Genomic DNA, 20981 nt, shown 5'->3' on the forward strand with positions numbered 1-20981 from the left:
TGAAGTTCTAGCCAGAGTAATAAGACAATACAAGGAGATCAAGGGGATACAAATTGGAAAAGAAGTTAAACTTTCGCTATTTGCAGATGACATGATAGTACACATGAGTGACCCCAAAAATTCGACTAACAAACTCGCAGCTTATAAACACCTTCAGTAACATAGCAGGATAAAAAATTAACTCAAAAAATCAGTAGCCCACAGATATACAATTGACAACCAGGCTGAGAAGGAAATCAGAGATACATCACCCTTTACAATAGCCATAAATGATATAAAATAAATTGGGGTAACTCTAACTAAGCAAGTGAAGGACCTATATGACAAGAACTTCAATTCCCTGAAAAAAGAGTTTAAAGAAGATGTCAGAAAATGGAAAGATCTCCCATGCTCTTGGATAGGCAGGATTAACATAGTAAAAATGGCAATCTTACCAAAAGCAATCTACAGATTCAATGCAATCCCCATCAAAGAACAATACTTAACTTCATATGGAAAATCAAAAAACCCAGATTAGCCAAAAGAATTTTGTACAATAAAACAACCTCTGGAGCCATCACAATCCCTGACCTCAACCTCTACTATAGAGCTACAGTAATAAAAAAAACAGCTTGGTACTGGAATAAAAACAGACATGTGAACCAATGGAATCAAACTGAAGACCCTGACATTAATCTGCACACATATGAATATATAATTTTTGAAAAAGAAGCAAAAACTGTACAATGGAAAAAGAAAGTATCTGCAACAAATGGTGCTGGCATAACTGGATGTCAACATGTACAAGGCTGGAAATAGATCCATATCTGTCACAGGGCACAAAACTTAAGTTCAAGTGGGTCAAAGAACTCAACATAATTCCAGTTACCCCGAACCTGATAGAAGAGAAAGTAGGAAGTAGTCTTGAATGTGTTGGCACAGGAGATCACTTCCTAAATATAACACCAGTGGCACAGACACTGAGAGAAACAATCAATCAATGGGACCTTTTGAAACTAAGAAGCTTTTGTAGAGCAAAGGACATGGTCAACAAGACAGATCAACAGCCTACAGAATGGGAAAAGATGTTCTCCAATCCAACATCTGACAGAGGGCTGATATCCAGAATATATAAAGAACTCAAGAAATTAGACATCAAAATAACCAACAGTCCAATTAAGAAATGGGCTGTAGAGCTACACAGAGAATTCTCAACAGAGGAAGCTCAAATGGCTGAAAGACATTTAAGGAATTGCTCAACATCCCTAATCATCAGGGAAATGCAAATCAAAATGACTATGAGATACCAACTTACACCTGTCAGAATGGCTAAGATCAAAAACACTGAAGATGGCTTATGCTGGAGAGGATGTGAAACAAGGGGAACTCTCCTCCTTTGTTGGTGGGAATGCAATCTTGTACAGCCACTTTGGAAATCAATATGGCACTTTCTTAGAAAATTGGGAATCAATCTCTCCCAAGACCCACCTAAACCACTTTTGGGCATATTCCCAAGGAATGTTCTATCATACCACAATAGCACATGCTCAGCTATGTTCATAGCAGCATTATTTGTAAAAGCTAGAACCTGGAAACAACCTAGATGCCCTTCAACTGAAGAATGGATAAATAAAATGTGGTACATATACAACAGAGTACTACTCAGCAGAGAAAAATAATGACATCATGAGGTTTGTAGGCAAATGGATAGATCTAGAAGAAATCATCCAGAGTGAGATAACCCAGACTCAGAAAGACATACATGATATGTGCTCCCTCATAGGTGGATACTAAATATAAAACAAAGGATGACTAGACTGCTACTCACAACTCCAGGGAGGCTACCTAGAAAAGAGGAACCTAGAAAGACACAGAGATCTCCCAATGACAGAGAAATGGATGAGATCTACATGAGCAAACTTGACATGAGGAGGGGTAATGAAGGGCGAGGGTTGAGGGAAAGAGAGCTTAGGGGAGCATGAGATCCCAGCTAAGTCAAAAACAGTGAGGGAGAACAAGGAAAAAGAGACCATAATAAAAGAAGACCCCATGGGAATAGGAAGAAGCAAAGAGGTCCCCAAAAATACACAAAGATACCTCCACAATAGACTACTGGCAATGGTCAAGAGAAAGCCCGAACTGACCTACTCTGGTGATCAGAGGCCAAACATCCTAGCTGTCATGGTAGAACTCTCATCCAATGACTGATGGAAGCAGAGATCCATGGCCAGGACCCAGGTGGAGCTCCAGGAGTCCAATAGGTGAGACAGAAGAGGGATTGTATGAGTGAGAATTGGTGAGACCATGATTGGAAAAAGCACAGGCACAAATAGCCAAACTAGTGGAAACACATGAACTATGAACCAATAGCTGAGGATCCCCTGACTGGATCAGGCCCTCTGGATAAGTGAGACAGTTGATTAGCTTGAACTGTTTTGGAAACCCCCAGGCAGTGGGACTTGGATCTGTCCTTAGTGCATGAGCTAGCTGTTTGGAACCTGGGGCCTATGTACGGACACTCTGCTCACCCTGGGTGAAGGGAGGAGGGAACTGGAACTGTCTGGACTGAATCTACCAGGCTGAGCTGAATCCCCAGGAGAGTCCTTGCTCTGGAGGAGATGAGAATGGGGCGTGGGCTGGAGGGAGGCTGGGGGGGCAGTAGGAGGGAGGACAAGGGGAATCCATGGCTAATATGTAAAATTAAATTATAAAATAAAGAAATACATTAAAAAATCACAAGACCAGAGAGAGAGAGAGAGAAAGAGAGAGAGAGAGAGAGAGAGAGAGAGAGAGAGAGAGAGAGAGAGAGAGAGAGAGAAATCAATGGAGGGTTCTCCCACAGGGAATGTTAAATAGCACAACCCTGTGCCAATATTTTTTATGAGAGCTATTGGAAGTTTGGAAAGCTGATTTAGGAACAATTTCCTAAACCTGTAATTTATCATTATATGGATGATATTTCACTAGCTGATTCAAATGCAGATAGAAAGAATCATGGAAGAAGCAAAGAAAAATTTTGCCTTGTTGGAGATTACAAATAGCCCCTGAACCTGGCAATAAGCCAAGGTAATTGTAAGGAAATGTACTACTTGTTTTTTTACAGTCAGACTCGGCTACCAGCAGAATGTACCCCAAAGGGTACTCAGAGGAATGAAATCTGGCAGATGGATGTGTTTCACTATGCATAATTTTGAATATTGAAATATGTACACCATAACATTGATACTTATTCAGGATTTCAGTGGGCAACTGCTCTGAGTTCTGAAAAAGCTGATTTGGTAATCACGCATTTGCTAGAAGTCATGGCCATCATGAGCATACCTACACAAATTAAAGCTGCCAATGTCCCAACATATGTCTCTGGTAAAACAATTTTTTTTTTGCTTATTACAATATAAACCATATTACAGGTATACAACATAATCCTACAGGCTAAGGAATCACGGAAAGATCAAATCGAACTTGAAAGGATATGCTAAATAAACAAAGAGGAGTAACATAAACCCCCCAGAAACAGACTGCATAATGGTCTATTAACTTTGAACTTTCTCAGTGCAAATGAGAAAGGAACAACAGCTGTGGAGAGACATTGGATAATAGAAAAAAACTACAAAATTAAATGAGCCTATATATTTTAAGAATGTGCAGACCTCAGAATGGAAACCAGGATATGTATTACATTGGGCATAATGTTTTGCTTTTGTTTCTACAGGAGAAGAAAAGCTGTGGATAACATCAAAATTGATAAAGGTTCAATTTGAACAAGAGAGCCCTCTTAATTAAAAGACGTGATAGTTCATTAACCAGCATGACCATCCAATTTAAACTAACTTATACCACTAACAAACCCCTTTTCATTTAATCAGATAAAACTTATCAGAAGGGAACCTTTCCAAAGTTAGGTTTGGGGAAGGGTTTTTGTTTTTGACTTTCAGGAGAATGAAGGCTCAGGAATCTGAAGAACCCTGGACAAATGGACATATTGATCACAAGAAAAATCCATCAAGATGAAGTTTCAATTCTGAACATTTATGCCCTAAATACCAGGAAACCCACATATGGAAAATAATCATTACTAAAGTTTAAATCACACATCAAACCCTACACAGTGATAGTGGGAGACTTCAACTCCCCACTCTTCCCAATGGACAGGCTGACCAGACAGAAACTTAACAGAGAAATAAGGGAGCTAACACACATTATGACTCAAAAGGACTTTATAGACATCTACTGAACACTCTACCCAAATAAGAGATTATATCTTATCCTCAGCACCCCATGGAACCTTCTCTAAAACTGACTACATACTTGATCACAAAGCAAATCTCAATAGATATAAAAAATGGAGTAACATTCTGTATTTTATTGGACCACCATGGCTTAAAGTTAGAATTCAACAACAACACAAATTACCAAAAGCCTACAAAATCATGAAAACTGAATAATGCACAACCGAATCACCACTTGGCCAAGGAGGAAACAAGAATGAAATTAAAGACTACTTAGAATTCATAGAAAATGAATATACAATATATCCATGTTAAGGGTACCTACGAAAGCAGGACTAAGAGGAAAGTTCATAGATCTAAATGCCTACATAAAGAAGTCAGAGAAATCTCATGCTAGAGACTTAACAGCACACCTGAAATCTCTAGAAGTAAAAGAAGCAAACACACCCAGGAAGAGTAGATGCCAAGAAATAATCAAATTGAGGGCAGAAATCAATGAAATAGAAACAAAGGGAATAGTAAAATGAATCAATGAAACAAAGAGTTGGTTCGTTGAGTAAAACAACAAGGTAGAGAAGCCCTTATCCAAACTAATTAAAAGACACACAGAGAGAGAGTATCCAAATTAACAAAATCAGAAATAAAAAGAGAGACATAAAAACAGACAACAAGAAAACCCATAGAATCATCAGGTCATATGTCAAAAACATGTACTCCATTAAATTGGAAAAACTAAAATAAATGGACACTTTCTGGAAAGGTACAATGTACCCAAATTGAATCAAGATAAGATAAGCAATTTAAATAGACCTATAACCCCTAAGGAAACAGAAGCAATCATTAAAAGCCTCCCTACCAAAAGAAGCCATGTGTCAGATGGATTCAGTGCAGAATTCTACCAGAATGTCAAAGTAGAGCTAATATCAATACTCCTCAAATTGTTCCACACAATAAACACAGAAGGAACATTGTCAAGCTCTTTCAGTGATGCTACAGTTACCCTGATACTCAAAACACACAAAGATGCCACAAAGAAAGAAAAATACAGATCAATCTTGCTCATGAACATTGATGCAAAAATACTCAATAAAATACTGGCAAACTGAATCCAAGAACACATAAAAAAATCATCCATCATGATCAAGTAGGCTTCATCTGAAAGATACAAGATACAAAAATCTGTCAATGTAATCTATCATATAAACAATCTGAGAGAAATGAATCCCACATGATCATCTCATTAGATGCTCAAAAAGCCTTTGACAAAATCCATCACCTCTTCATTATAAAGGTCCTGGGGAGATTAGGAATACAAGGAACATACCTAACCATAATAAAAGCAATTTACAGCAAGTCAACAGCCAACATCAGATTAAATGGAGAGAAATTCAAAGTGATTCCACTAAAATCAGGAATAATACAAGGCTGTGGACTCTCCCCATATCTATTCAATATAGTACTTGAAGTTCTAGCAAGAGCAATAAGACAATGAAAAGAGATCAATGGGATACAAATTGAAAAGGAAGACGGCAAACTTTAGCCATTTACAGATGATCTGATAGTAAATATAAATGGCCCAAAAAATTCTACCAGGTAACTCCTACAACTGGTAAACACCTTCAGCAATGTGGCAGGATACAAGATTAATTTTAAAAAATCATGCCCTTCAACTGAAGAATGGATAAACAAAATGTGGTAAATATATAAAATGGAGTACTACTCAGCAGCAAAAAACAATGACATCATGAAGTTTGCAGACAAATGGATGGAAATAGAAACAAGTAGCTCGAGTTAGGCAATCCAGACTCAAATAGACAAACTTGTCATGTATTCATTCACAAGTGGATACTAGATGTAAAGCAAAGGATAACCAGACTGCATCTCACAACTCCAGGGAGGCTACCTAGTAAAGAGGACCCTAAGAATGATATAGGGATTGCCCAATGACAGAGAAATAGATGATGAGATCTACATGAGCAAAGTGGGAGTGGCTGTGGTGGGGTATTGGGGAATGAGGGTCAGGGGAAAGATAGCTTAAGGGAGAGGTATGTCCCAGCTGGATCAGGAGCAGTGTGGAAGAACAGGGAGGGAGATACCATGATGAATGAATAGGAAGCAGTAGAGTGCTAGAGAAGTCTCTAGAAATCCACAAAGATACCTCCACTGTACACTACTGGCAATGGTAAAGAGATGCCTGACCTGACCTGCTTTGGTGATGGGATGGCTGAACACCATAGCTGCCATGATAGAACTCTCATCCAGTGACTGATGGAAGCAGATGCAGAGACCCACTGCCAAGAAATTGGTAGAGCTCTGGGAGTCCAATCAGTGAGAAAGAGGAGGGATTGTATGAGCAAGAATGTTGAGACTATGGTTGGAAGAAGCACAGAGACAAATAGTCAAACTAGTGGAAGTGCATGAACTGTGAACCAGTGGTGGAGGAACCTTGCATGGAACTGGACCAGGACCTCAGAATAAGTGAGACAGTTGATTAGCTTGAACTGTTTGGGAGGCCCCCAGGCAGTGGAGCCAGGACCTGTCTGTGGTGCATGGGCCAACTTTTTGGAGCCTGGAGCCTATGCTGAGACACTTTGCTCAGCCTGGGTGTAGGGAGGAGGGGACTGGACCTGCTTGGCTGAGTCTGCTAGGCTGGGCTGACTCCACAGGGGAGAACTTCTCTTGGAGGAGGTAGGAGTGGAGTGGACAAGGGGGGAGGCCTGGAGCATGGGCAGAGGAGGGAGGACACGAGAATTCTTGGCTGCTGGTGAAATTAAGTTAATCATAAAATAAGAATACTATTAAAACAAACAGTACACCTCCAATATACAAATGAAAAATGGGTTGAGAAAGAAATCAGAGAAACATCACCCTTTGTTATAGCCACAAATAATATAAAATACCTTGGGGTAACTTTAACCAAACAAGTGAAAGACCTATATGACAAGAACTTGAAGTCCTTGAAGAAAGGAATTGAAGAAGATATCAGAAAATGGAAAGATCTCCCATGTTCATGGATAGGTAGAATCAACATAGTAAAAATGGCAAACTTATCAAAAGCAGTCTACAAATTTATGCAATCCTCATCAAAATACCAAGTCAAATCTTCACACACACACACCCAAAAAACAATACTGCATTTGATATGGAAAAACAGTAAACCTAGGATATCTAAAACAATCCTTGACAATAAAGCAACCTCTGGAGGCATCATGATCCCTGACCACAAGCTCTACTATTATAGAACTAGAGTAATAAAAACAGTTTGGTATTCGCATAAAAACCCACATGTGGACTAATAGAATTGAAGTGAAGAACCTGACATTAATCTACACACCTATGAATACCTGTTTTTTTTTTTTTTTTTTTTTTTTTTTTTTACAAAGAAGCCAAAACTGTACAATGTAAAAGAGAAAGCATCTTCAAAAAATGGTGCTGGCATAACTGTATATCAACATGTTGAACATTGCAAATAGATCCATATATATCAGCATTAGCAAAACTCAAATCCAAGTAGATAGAAGACCTCAATTTAAATTCAGCTACACTGTACCTGATAGAGGAGAAAGTAGGAAGTACTCTAGAAAGAACTGGGCAGAAGACTACTTCCTAAATATAACACCAGTAGTACAGACACTGAGAGCAACAATCAATAAATGGGACATCCTGAAAACGAGAAGTTTCTATAAAGCAAAGACGCAATAACTAAGACAAAATGATAGCCTACAGAATGGGTAAAAATATTCACCAACCCCACATCTTACAGAGGGCTGATCTCCGAAATATACAAAGAACTCAAGAAACTAGGCAGCAAAATGTCAAACAATACAATTAAAACTGAGCTACAGAGCTAAACGGTGAATTCTCAATGGAAGAATCCCAAACTGCTGATAGACATTTAAGGAATTGCTCAACATCCTTAGTCATCAGGGAAATGGAAAACAAAATGACTCTAAGATACCATCTTACAACTGTCAGAATGGCTAAGATCAAAAACATGGATGACAGCTTTTTTGTAGAAGATGTGGAACAACGGGAACACTCTTCCACTGCTGGTGAGAGTACAAACTTGTACAGGCACTTTGGAAATCAGTATGGATGTTTCTTTAGACAAATGTGAATCCATCTCCCTCAAGACCCTTGATGCCACTCTTAGGCATCAATTATATCACAAGGATGCTTGCTCAACTATGTTCACAGCAGCATTATTTATAATAGCCAGAATCTGGAAGCAACTTAGATCCCCCTCAACCGAAGAAAAGACAAAGAAAATGTGGTACATATACACAATGGAGTATTATTCAGCTGCAAAAAACAATCACACCATGAAATTTGCAGGCAAATGGATGGAACTAGAAAATATCATTGTGACTGAGGTGACCCAGACTCAGAAATCTGGTAAGTACTCACTCATAAATGGATACCAGAGGTAAAGCAAAGGATAATCAGACTACTATGCACACCTTCAGAAAAGCTAGGAAATAAGGAAGAACCTAAGAAGAATGTATGGATCACCTTGGGAAGGGGAAACAGAGGAGATCCCGATTAGTAGAATGGGGATGAGGTGGGGCAATGGAGGGTAGGGGATGGGGAATGAGAACATGAGGAAATGGGATGGTTGAGCTGGAGGAGGGACAGAGTGGGAGAACAATGAAAGAGATATCTAATTAAGGGAGACATTATGGGGTAAGAAGAAAGCTGGTGCTAGGGAAATTCACAAAACCCCACAAGGATGACCACCTATTGGACTACAAGCAATAGTGGTGAGGATGCCTGAACTGGCCTACCCTGGTAATCATATTGGTTAATACCCTAACTGTCATTATAGAGCCTTTATCCAGTAACTGATTAATGCAGATGCAGAGATCCACATCCAAGCACCAGGATGAGCTCCAGGAGTCTAGTTAAAAAACAGGGAAGAGAGATTATATTAACAAGCAGGATCAAGATCATGATGGGGAAATCTACAGAAACAATTGAACCAAGCTAATAGGAACTCAGGAACTTAGACCGACATCTGTGGGACCTACATGGGACCGGACTATGCCCTCTGCATACAAGAGCCAGTTGTATAGCTGGATCTGAGGGACCCCTGGCCGTGTGATAAAAATCAATTTCTCATGCATGAACTGGCTCTCTGGATTCCATTACCTGTGGCTGCACCACCCTTGATGCAGTAGGGATGGATTTTTCCTGCCTCAACTGAATGTCCCAGGCTTAGCTGTCCCCCCTTGGGAGAACTTACCCTGTTGCAGGTTGAGAATTGGCAGGGGTGGGAGTTGGGAGGATTGGGAGGAAGAAAGAGAGGGCGATCTGTGATTGGTATGTAAAATGGAAAAAGGTAAAAATTTAAAAAAAAAACAGAAATAATAGGTCCCACTTAGCAAAATGAATTCAAGATCAGGTATGTTTTATAAAGACAGAAAAATACTAGTTAAATAGCATAATCACTGAAAGTCACCCTACAAAATAAAACCCAGGAACAAATAGTTTTGGCACAGCAATCTACCTGCCATTCAAAGAAGAATAATTGTCCATCCTCCTCTAATTATTCCAGAAATTAGAAACATAGGATCATTGCTCAATTTATTTTATGAGTCTAAAATTACGCTGATAGCTAATTTACAGACCTTAGAAACACTGATGAAAAAATACTCATTAAATAACTGCAGTTAAGATCCAATTCAAGTACAGTCTTTGGAGGTAAAAAGACACAAATATTTAATCTGGATCTCAAGGCCTGAAGACACATACACCTTTAATCCAGATCTTGAAGCTGGAAGACACACCCTAAATTGGGCCATACCGTCTGATGAAAGCCTATAAAAGGACATGGAAGCAGGAAGCTCTTGCTATTTGCCTGCTTGCCCTCACCTTGCAGCAAGTCCATCCCTTCCCTGGCATTAGAGAATGTTTAGAACTCTAGTATACACTGAAGACCAGTGGACACATCCAACCTCCTAGACTGAGTAAGTACTGAAATATTGGACTTTTCCTTCACAGCTAGCCAATGGGAGATTATCAGGGCTGCACAGCTAAGTCATTCTAATAAATCCCATTTCTTCATACACAGAGAGATTCCTTGTATATGTTCTGTTACTCTAGAGAACCTAGTACAACATTTTTTTGATATGAGTGTATAAAATTTTTCAAAATATTCAAAAGCTGTGTTTAATTGTCAAAACCAGTTACCTAGTGACCTAAGATTCAATCTAGATGAAAAAATGGAGTGATGTTAGAGTTCCTAGTTTCACACACTGACTTCTCTGAAATTAATATTGAAATCTGTATAGAAAATATCTGAGATCCAAATTTCAAGCCGCGTCTAACAGAGAATACAGGAAAAACAAAAACTCAACATCTAATTCATGTCTGTTATTGTATCTCACAAGGTGAAGAGAAAACAATTGCTAGTTCTTCATTTTTGGATCCAGTTTAACCTTCAAACTACCCCCAGGAGAAATGGCAGGAGATGGGACAGTCCAGAGATGGGACCACACTCAAATCACCCTTCAGAATTTCCCCTACATGTGGACCATCAGCAACTTCCATTCTATTATGGAGGAAAGGCTAGGAAGCCTTAGAAGCCCAACGTTTTCAATAGAAGCCAATGACAAATGGTGTTTGACAGTAATCCCGAATGGACTCGATGAAGTAAGTGCAGAATACCTGTCAGTTAATCTAGTTTTGCTCAGCTGTCTAAAGAGTCATGTTTAGGCAAAGTTCCAGTTCTGGATCATAAGCGACAAAGGAGAGAAAAAGCAAACCAGGAGGAGAACAACAGCATTTAGGTTTGTGCCAGGCCTTGGTTATGGATTCAAAAAATACATCCTATGAGATTTCCTCCTGTCCCATGCACCTCGTCTTCTCCCACAAGATCAGATCAACCTCCTGTGCATGGTGAGCATGATCAAAGACTCCCTCAGCATCCCTGACCAGAACAGGAAGACAGGGATTCAAGTTCCAAGATGCACATTGGCAGATGAGCTAGGAGATCTGTGGGAGAATTCCCGATTCACAGACTGCTGCCTGGTGGTATCTGGCCAGGAATTTCAGGCTCACAAGGCCATCTTAGCAGCTCACTCTCCAGTTTTCAGAGCCATGTTTCAAAATGACATGGAGGAGAGCAGAAAGAACCACACTGAGATCCCTGACCTAGAGCCACAAGTCTTCAAGGCAATGATGGACTTCATTTACACAGGAACAGAACCAGACCTGGACAGCATGGCAGATGCTCTGCTGGCAGCTGCTGATAAGTATGGCCTGGAGCATTTGAAGGTCATGTGTGAGGATGCCCTCTGCAGGGACCTCTCTGTGGAGAATGCTGCCCACACTCTCTTCCTGGATGACCTCCACAGCTCAGGGCAGCTGAAAACCCAGGCACTATGTTTCATTACAGCTCATGCTTCTGAGGTCTCTGAGACCTCAGGCTGGAAGGCAATGGTGGGCTCACATCCCCATTTAGTGGCTGAAGCATACCGTTCCTTGGCTTCTGCTCATCTCCCTTTCTTGGAGCCCCCTTTCAAACGCTTGAAGCAATTAGGACCTGGTCAGCTGTGACCTACAAGTGTCTCCCAGAAGCACCAGCCAGTGTTTTTACCAATGACACTTTTTGTAGACTATGGGATGTGTGGAGCATTTCCAGTGAAACTAGGGAAAGACAGCATGGTGACTCGTGGTATAATACAGCTGTAAATGAGTTGAATGTCAGGTTAAGGAAGGGGAAGCACTGAGCTGTTATACTCTATCCTGTTACTGTACTGGTTTGATTTTTGTCGATGATTTGGAAACTGGAATTCATTTTAGTTGCTGGACCCAAGCACTTTACAACAGGATATCTTTGTTGAAACCTGTCTTGATTGGACTGAGCAGAAGATATGGTCAAGGGCTCAGCAAAGGAGAAAACAAACATGTTTGATTACAAGAGAAGGGAAAGAAAACTAAGATTTTTTTTTTCTGTAAAACCAGTGTGTGGGACTGGAGACATGACTCAGTTGCTAAAGCAATTGTTGCTCTTGCAGAGGATCCTTGTTCAGTCCTCCTCTTGTCTCCATGGGCACACCCATCTCTGTAGACCGTACCTACCCAAATAAGATATCAACTGAATAAAAATTTTAAAATCAGCTTTGTGGATTCCAGTGGTGTTTCTGTTTGAAGAATGCCATTTTAGTCCATCCAGCTCTGCTCAGCTTTGGAAGTGTATGCAAAAATCATATACACGCACGCGTGCGCGCGCGCACACACACACACACACACACACACCAATGAGACAATACCTAATGAAATTCTGTTATACTCATAGATTGGTGCCTAGCCCAATTGCCATCACTTAGGCTTTCACCAACAGCTGATGGGAGCAGATACTGAGATCCACAGCCAAATATTAGGCAGAGATCAGGGGACCTCACCGAACAGAGGAAGGCAGGATTATAGGAGGGTTCAATGACACCAGGTGAATAGAGCCCACAGATTCATCTAAACAGAGCTCATTGGGCCTTTTATTCTGTGATGGCAATGTAAAATATTTGGAGTGCAAATAAAGGGTCTGGCAGGGATTGCCTACTTCATTTCAAATCACACATTTGGGGGAATCAGTACCTGCCACTCTGACCTCAAACCCACATAGAGAATAATCACTGATGTAACTAGTTTTCACTTGCCAAAGGTTCCTAAGAGGAAACAAAATTTAAGCATCAAAACCAATTCATTGATTTACCTTGTACTGAGTGATGATCAGTATTGCAGCCAGACTGCAGGAGAGCTAGGCTGAAATTGAATCACTGAAGTTAATTTCCTGTCCTCTAGGTTACACCCTCTTGATATGATGAACTAGGGAGAGATGATAGATGTGGAGAACATTTTCCAGATCACATTCCAAGGAGAATGGTCTCAAAACCTCTTCTTCAGTAACTGTTGAAAATATTTTATATCCTTTGGAAACCAGAATACTGTCTCACTTTTCAGGCCCAGCAGAGTAAGCACAGAATTTCTTAGTTTAAAGAGGATAGAACTCACCAGTGGAGGATGAAAATTATGAGGTATTGAGAAGCTGAATCTTGGCACTCAGCATGATAGAATTGAGAAGCACTAAAGATCTTCTTTTTAGCACACTCTTAAGTGGATCTGGAAGAGTGTTTCCAAGAAGATTTATCTGAGGGTGAGGGGCAAGATCACCAATGCAAGTTGGTGGAGACTGTGAGTCTGGAATAAAAGGCCAGAAATAAGACAACCACTTTCAGAGTTTTCTGCCTAGCTCTGCATCCTGCCCACTCTATATGAATTCTTTAACCATGACCTCCATCTTTTGAACACTGAGAACCCTGACAGGGTAAGGGAAACACCTCTTCCCAGATCCAGGTTATAGGAGGAATTAGTGCAAAACCCCAAGAAGATTAAATAATGGCTTTGTAGGGTTGGACAGCATCTTTTATTTTATGGAAGATGAACCCCACTACACAAAATAGACTTGTGATGGTTTTTCTTGTTTCTCAACATGACTACACCTGGAATTAACTAAAATCCTAAAATTCAGGGCACAACAGTGAGAAATGTTGTGCTTTCGATAAGTAGGTAGATCTACTTCAAGTACAGACTTTGGAGATAGAAAGAAAGAGTTAAACCTGATCTCAAGGCCTGAAGACACACACCTTTAATCCACATCTTGAGGCTGGAGGACACACCCAAAATTGGGCCACACACTCTGCTGGAAGCCTATAAAAGGACATGTAAGAAGGAAGCTTTTTCTCGTTGCTTGCCCTCACCATGTAGCAAGTCCATTCCTTCCCTGATGTTAGATAATTTTTCTCAGTCCACCACTATAAACACTTCCAGTCTATTGGATCTCATTAGTAGCTTAACAAATGTAGGATAGCCACCAGAGAAGATGGGTGGGACATGGATATACTCCAATAGAAAGTCTGTATTTACAGGCTGACAATTACACTGGGTATTCAGAAACCTACTGTACCTTAGAGACTTTCTGGGGTGAGATCTCAAACATAAATTCTATATTCTAAATTGACATAATTCTGTTAACAAGAACAGTTATGAGGCCAAACAGTAGGGCTAGAATATTTATAGTTTCCTCATCAGTATGGATGTTGATGGATTAGACCCTTGTTTCTGTTTTGGCAGCTGGTACTGTGTAGGTGATGGATTCTGCAGCGTGAGTGGTACTTCCAACATGGAATATGGTGACATCTCACACTTATTATGGACACTGAAGCAGCTGGCCATGGCCAACTCTCCTGTGTGTCCAAACAGAATGTGTCAATCAGATTCCTCATGCAGGGGTGAGAGACCAGGTGCAGGTGTCAGATTCATCTAAAGCATTAGGCAGAGAATGATCACAGGTACTCTTGGGGACCTGAAACTCAGGTTGCACCATTTCTAGAGTTCACTGGCCACCACGCTCTTTTATCTCGGATTTGCTCTGAGAATCATGTTGTCTCAAGTCTTGTCTCTGGAACCTCAGTGGAAACTGCAAAACTATCATGGGGCATATAATCTCAGGGATTGAAGATATTTTAAAAGCCAAAAGAGCCTATACACATGTGCAGCAGACTATAAGAGACATTCATGCAGACTCAGACTACTATAGTCAGCAAAACTTTCTATAATCAGAGATAGAAAAAAAAAGATGTTCTATGATAAAACCAAATTTAGGCAATATTTGTAAACAAGTCCAGTCCTTCAGTAAGTGGTTGAAGGAAAACTCCATCCTAAAGAGGTTCACTATAACCATGAGTAATACAGAGAATAAATCATCTGAGAGCAATAAAAGCAAAAGTAGGAAAACATACACAGACACACAAACACCATCACCACCACCACCACCATAAGAACAATAAAAAAATATTAGGAATTAAACCACATAGGTCATTGATATCCCTCAATATCAGTGGCTTGATTCGCAGTAAAATGTCACAGACTAACAGTGTGGATGTGGAAATGGATTGCATCCTTCTGCTGCATCCAAGAAATACATCTCATAGTGGGTGGAGATAATCTCAGGGTAAAGAATTGGAAATGGATGTTCCAATAAATGGACCTAAGAAGTAAGTAGTAGTATATCTAACAAAATAGACTTCACAAAAAACTAATCAGAAGACATAAGTAAAGACACTATATGCTCATTAAAGGAAAAGGGCACCATGATAAACAAAATCAGAAACAAATGGTTCCACTTAGCAACATGAAATCAAGATCAGATACATATTTTAAATAGACCAATAAACTCTATTAAAATAGCATAATAGTTAAGAGTTTCTTCACCAAATAAACCCAGGACCAGATACATTTTGCATAGCTATCTACCTGCCATTCAAAGAAGAGTTAATGCCCATCCTCCTCAAATTATTCCAGAAATTAGAAACAAAGGATCATTGCCCAATTTATTTTATGAGTCTAAAATTACACAGGTAACTAAATCACACTCTATTTCCTTTATGAACACTGCTGCAAAACTACTAATCAAATAATTACAAATTTAGTCCCAGAATATTCAAAGAATATTTAGCATGATAAACTAGATTGTATTCTAGATATGTAGGGATGGTTAAATATGCAAAAATAAAGAAAATGTAATTGACCATATAAACCCCCCAAAGACCAAACCCGGAAAGGCATAAGCCTCATGATCATATTACTATATGGAGGAAGAACTGTTTTCAATATCTAACACTCCTTTATGAGGAAACTCAGGGAGAGATTGGCACACAAGCGACATACCTCAATACAATAATGGCAGTTTAAAACAAGTCCATAGCCAACATCAACTTAAATAAGAGAAACTTAAACAATTCCACTAAAATCTGGAACAAGGAAAGGTTTTATATATTCAATAAAACAACTGAATTCTAAATAAAATCATAAGGCAACTGACAATAAAAGGTACACAATTTGGAAAGGTATAAGAAAGAATCTTTAGTTGTTGTTGGTTTTTTTTTTTTTTTTTTTTTTTTTTTTTTTTTTTTTTTTTTTGGTTTTCAAGACAGGGTTTCTCTGTGTAGCTTTGCGCCTTTCCTTGGACTCACTTGGTAGCCCAGGCTGGCTTCCAACTCACAGAGACCCGCCTGGCTCTGCCTCCCGAGTGCTGGGATTAAAGGCGTGTGCCACCACCACCCGGCTAAGAATCTTTAGTTGTAGAAGATAATATAATACACATAAGTTAAGTAAACAATTCAACAAGGAAATTCCTTTAGCTAAAAGCTTTCAGAAAATAAGCTTGACAAAAATCTAAGGGAGTGAAAACTCTGATTAGGATGCATTGTATGACAGATCTATTTTGAGTAACAACAACATAATAATAATAAAATTCATAGTTTTCTGATGTACAAATCAGAGAAAGACTTGGAAAGAAATCACTTTTCAAAGTAGCCTCCAATAGTATAAAGTAACTCTAACCTAGCAAGTGAAAGACTTTTATCATAAAATCTTCAAGTCTTTGCCGAAGAAACTGAAGAAGATATCAGAAAATGGAAAGAACTCCCACTCTCACGAAAAAGTAAGGTTAACATCTAAAAATGGCCATTCTACAAAAAGCAATCTACAGATTCAAAGCAATATGATTCAAAATTTCAATACAATTCATTCCATATCTTCAAAGACCATTCACAGTTCATATGGAAATACAGAAAGCACTGGAGAGCGAAAACATTCCTGAACAATAAAAGAACTGCCATAGTTATCACCATTCCTGATTCTAAATTGTATTCAAAGCTACGATGAAAGTAATAAAAGAGTATGGAGCCCTCCAGGCCCTGACTGCTGCTGAAGGCTCTGTCTGGGTCAATCCCCACAGCAGTCAGCATCTTTGCCCAAATTGACTCTTTGGACAGCTGAGCAACAGTATGTAAACTGACAGGTGATCTTCACTTTCTTCATCGACCAGTCACGCATACTCTCAAACACTGTTTCTGTTAGTATTCCCTCCTGAAGAGAAAGTTCAGTCAAGTTCCTATATCACCAAAATTCCTCTAGAACCCTACCAACCTTGGAAAACTCTTAGTCTTGCATTTCTTGATTATAAAAAACAGACATCTCCTATCTTCCTGGCTATCCTCTCAATCCTGGGATTAGGGAGAAAACCTATTATCGCAGAAAATAAATCTTCTTTAATTTGACTCAGAATATTTGGTTGGTGGTCTGTAATTCAGTGGGAGCATCACTACCCATCTTGGCCCCATTCATGGAGTTGTGATATATTTCTTCATTCCTGGTTTGTCTGTACCACTTGTCTTCTGCCTGGATTAGGCTGTTGAAGTCGCTCATTCTCTTTAATCATTGGAAAATGTGGCAAGAGGAGGAGCTATAATGAATCTCTTGCCTGACAAACATAGTTTTCTTACCTCCATTGTGGAGAAGCAATCCAATTGCCCAATGTTTATTTTGATCAATCACCCACAGAAGCTATACTGTATGGAATACCATGATAGTTGAGAAGACATTCTTTTAGACCTTGTGTGTTAGTTTTGATAAAATCATTTCAGGCAGGAAATGCAAATATATAACTAGAATAAGTATCTACTCCAGGAAGAACAGAGTGTTGTCTATTCCACAGAGGAAGTAGCCCAATGTAGTCATCCTTCATGACCTTGTTCTCTGGTCAGCCTGGAGAATGGTAACATATCTGGTGCTCTGTGTTTGTCTCTGTTGTTGGCAGATCTGGCTTTCAGCAGCAGCTGTAACCAGGTCACTCTTGATGAGTGAATATCCATGTTGTCAATCCATGCATAACTGCTCTCTCAGCTACCACAGGTACTTCGATCATGGGCCCATTGGGTAATAATGAGGATAGCTTGTTAAAGAGTCTGACTGTACACTTAGTGGGTCATCCTATCGACTTAATTATTGAACTTCTCCTCTGATGAAGGCATCTTTCATGAGAATTTACAGGGGACCAAGATCATCACATTCTCTGCTCCTTTGTAGATCTGTCCAAATACTACAAATGCAAATGTCTTTCCAATTTCTCCTTTTTTTCTTTTTTGATTTTATTTTTTCTTCTCTCACACAATCCCATCTGACCATAGTCTCCCCTCCCTCCACTCCACATATATGCACTACTCCTCTGCTTCACTTCAGAAAAGCACAGGTCTCCTGGGGATATCAAATGAAGACAAGATGACAAAATGTAATAATAGTGGGCACAAACCCTCATATCACGGCTGGAAGAGCCAACTCAGAAGAAGCCAATATCCAACAAAAAGTTCAGAGGCTCTCCACACTCCTGCTGTTAGGACTCCCACAACACACTGAGCTAAACAAGCATAGTAAGTACACAGAGGCCTTAGTACAGACCTGTGCATGCTTTGTGATGGCCTCTTCGGTGTCTGTGATCCCTATGGACCCTGTTTAGTTGACTCTGTGAGTTGGGTACCCTTGTTTCTTTGATGCCTCCTGTAACCCTGCATTCCCCTCTTCCTTGAGGTTCACTGAGTTCTGCATAATGATTGGCTGTGGATCTCAGTATCTGATCCCCACAGCTGTTAGAGAAACTCCAACTGATGTCCAATGGGCTAGGCACCAATCTATGAATGTAACAGAATTTCTGTAGGTGTTGTCTAGTTGATTTTATGTGTGTGAGGCAGTGAAGACACTGCACAAACTTCCACAGCTGAAAACAGCTGGATGGGCTAAAGTAACCATCTTGGAACAGAAAGAACAATGGAATCCACAAACTGATTTTAAAACTTTTATTCATTTGATATTTTATGTCATTAAGGTATTGTCTACAGAGATGGATTGGGCCCATGGAGGTAAGAGGAGGAATGAACAAGAGTCCTCTCAACAATTGCTTTTGCAAACTGAGTCTTCTCTCTAGTCCCAAACACTGAGTTTGGAGAAAAAAAAATGTCTTCTTTCTCTTCCCTGTCTCTTGTTAGTAAACATTTATGTTTGTTTTCTCATTTCTGAGTCTTGGACCTTATCTTCTGCTCAGTCCAATCCAGATAGGTTTCTCCAAAGAAGCCCTGTTGTAATGTGCTTGGGGCCAGAAACTGAAATGAATTCCAGATTCTTTTTATTTATTTATTTATTTATTTATTTATTTATTTATTTATTTATTTATTTATTTATTTATTTATTTATATTATTAATTATTATTATTATCTTATTTTATTTTACAATACTATTCAGTTCTACATAACAGCCACAGATTCCCTTGTTCTCCCCCTTTGTGCCCCCTCCCCTTCCCCCCAGCCCACCCCCCATTCCCACCTCCTCCAGGGCAAGGCCTCCCCTGAGGACTGAGATAGACTTGATAGACTCAGTACAGGCAGGTCCAGTCCCCTCTTCCCAGATTGAGCCAAGCGTCCCTGCATAAGTCCCAGGTTTCAAATAGCCAACTCATGCAATGAGCCCAGGACCTGGTACCACTGCCTAGATGCCTCCCAAACAGATCAAGCCAATCAACTGTCTCACCTATTCAGAGGGCCTGATCCAGTTTGGGGCCCCTCAGCCTTTGGTTCATAGTTCATGTGTTTCCATTCGTTTGGCTATTTGTCTGTGTGCTTTATCCAACCTTGGTTTCAACAATTCTCGTTCATATAAACCCTCCTCTTTCTTGCTAATTAGACTCCTGGTGTGCCATCCAGGGCCTAGCCATGGATCTCTGCATCCAGATTCCTCAGTCCTTGGATGGGGTTTCTGGAACAACTATTAGGGTGTTTGGCCATCCCATCACCAGAGTAGGTCAGTCCCAGCTGTCTCTCGGCCATTGCCAGCAATCTTTTGTGGGGGTATCTTTGTGGATTTCTGTGAGCCTCTTTAGCACTTTGTTTCTTCCTTTTCTCATGTGGTCTTCATTTACCATGGTCTCCTATTCCTTGTTCTCCCTCTCTGTTCTTGATTCAGCTGGGATGTCCCGCTCTCTTTCCCTTGACCCTTGCCCTTCATTGCTCCCACTCATATCAAGGTTGTTTATGTAGATCTCATCCATTTCTCCATTATTGGGTGATCCTCGTGTCTTTCCTGGGGTCCTGTTTTACAGGTAGCCTCACTGGTGATGTGAGTAGCAGTCCAATCATCCTTGTTCCACATCTAGTATCCTCCTATGAGTGAGTACATACCATATTTGTCTTTCTGAGTCTGGGTTACCTCACCCAGGATGATTTTTTCTAGAGCCATCCATTTGCCTGCAAACCTCATGATGTCATTATTTTTCTCTGCTGAGTAGTATTCCATTGTGTATATGTGCCACAACTTATTTATCCATTCTTCAGTTGAAGGGCATCTAGGTTGTTTCCAGGTTTTGGCTATTACAAACAATGCTGATATGAACATAGCTGAGCAAGTGCTCTTGTGGTATGATTGAGCATTTCTTGGATATATGCCCAAGAGTGGTATAGCTGGATCTTGGGTGTGATTGATTCCCAATTTTCTAAGAAAGCGCCATATTGATTTCCAAAGTGGTTGTACAAGCTTGCATTCCCACCAGCAGTGGAGGAGAGTTCCCCTAGTTCCACATCCTCTCCAGCATAAAGTGTCTTCAGTGTTTTTGATCTTAGCCATTCTGACAGTCATAAAGTAGTATCTCAGAGTTGTTTTGATTTGCATTTCCCTGATGATTAGGGATGTTGAGCAATTCCTTAAATGTCTTTCAGCCATTTGAGTTTCCTCTGTTGAGAATTCTCTGTTTAGTTCTATAGCCCATTTCTTAATTGGACTGTTGGTTATTTTGAGAGTGATTCAGTTGAGCATTATTCAGTTTCTATGAGATTGTAGGTTTTCTGTAGTTTTTGTTGTTGTTGAAATCTAACTTTAAACCATGGTGTT

At 39.9% G+C, this 20981-nt stretch overlaps 1 pseudogene; it reads left to right on the plus strand.

Annotated features, from left to right (window-relative positions):
• The first annotated feature begins 8073 nt into the window (after window positions 1–8073).
• On the plus strand, window positions 8074–11765 carry LOC143274041 (speckle-type POZ protein pseudogene; annotated as a pseudogene).
• Window positions 11766–20981: the final 9216 nt, after the last annotated feature.

The sequence above is a fragment of the Peromyscus maniculatus genome, chromosome 6 (genome assembly GCF_049852395.1).
Source record: "Peromyscus maniculatus bairdii isolate BWxNUB_F1_BW_parent chromosome 6, HU_Pman_BW_mat_3.1, whole genome shotgun sequence".
NCBI classification, from domain to species: domain Eukaryota; kingdom Metazoa; phylum Chordata; class Mammalia; order Rodentia; family Cricetidae; genus Peromyscus; species Peromyscus maniculatus.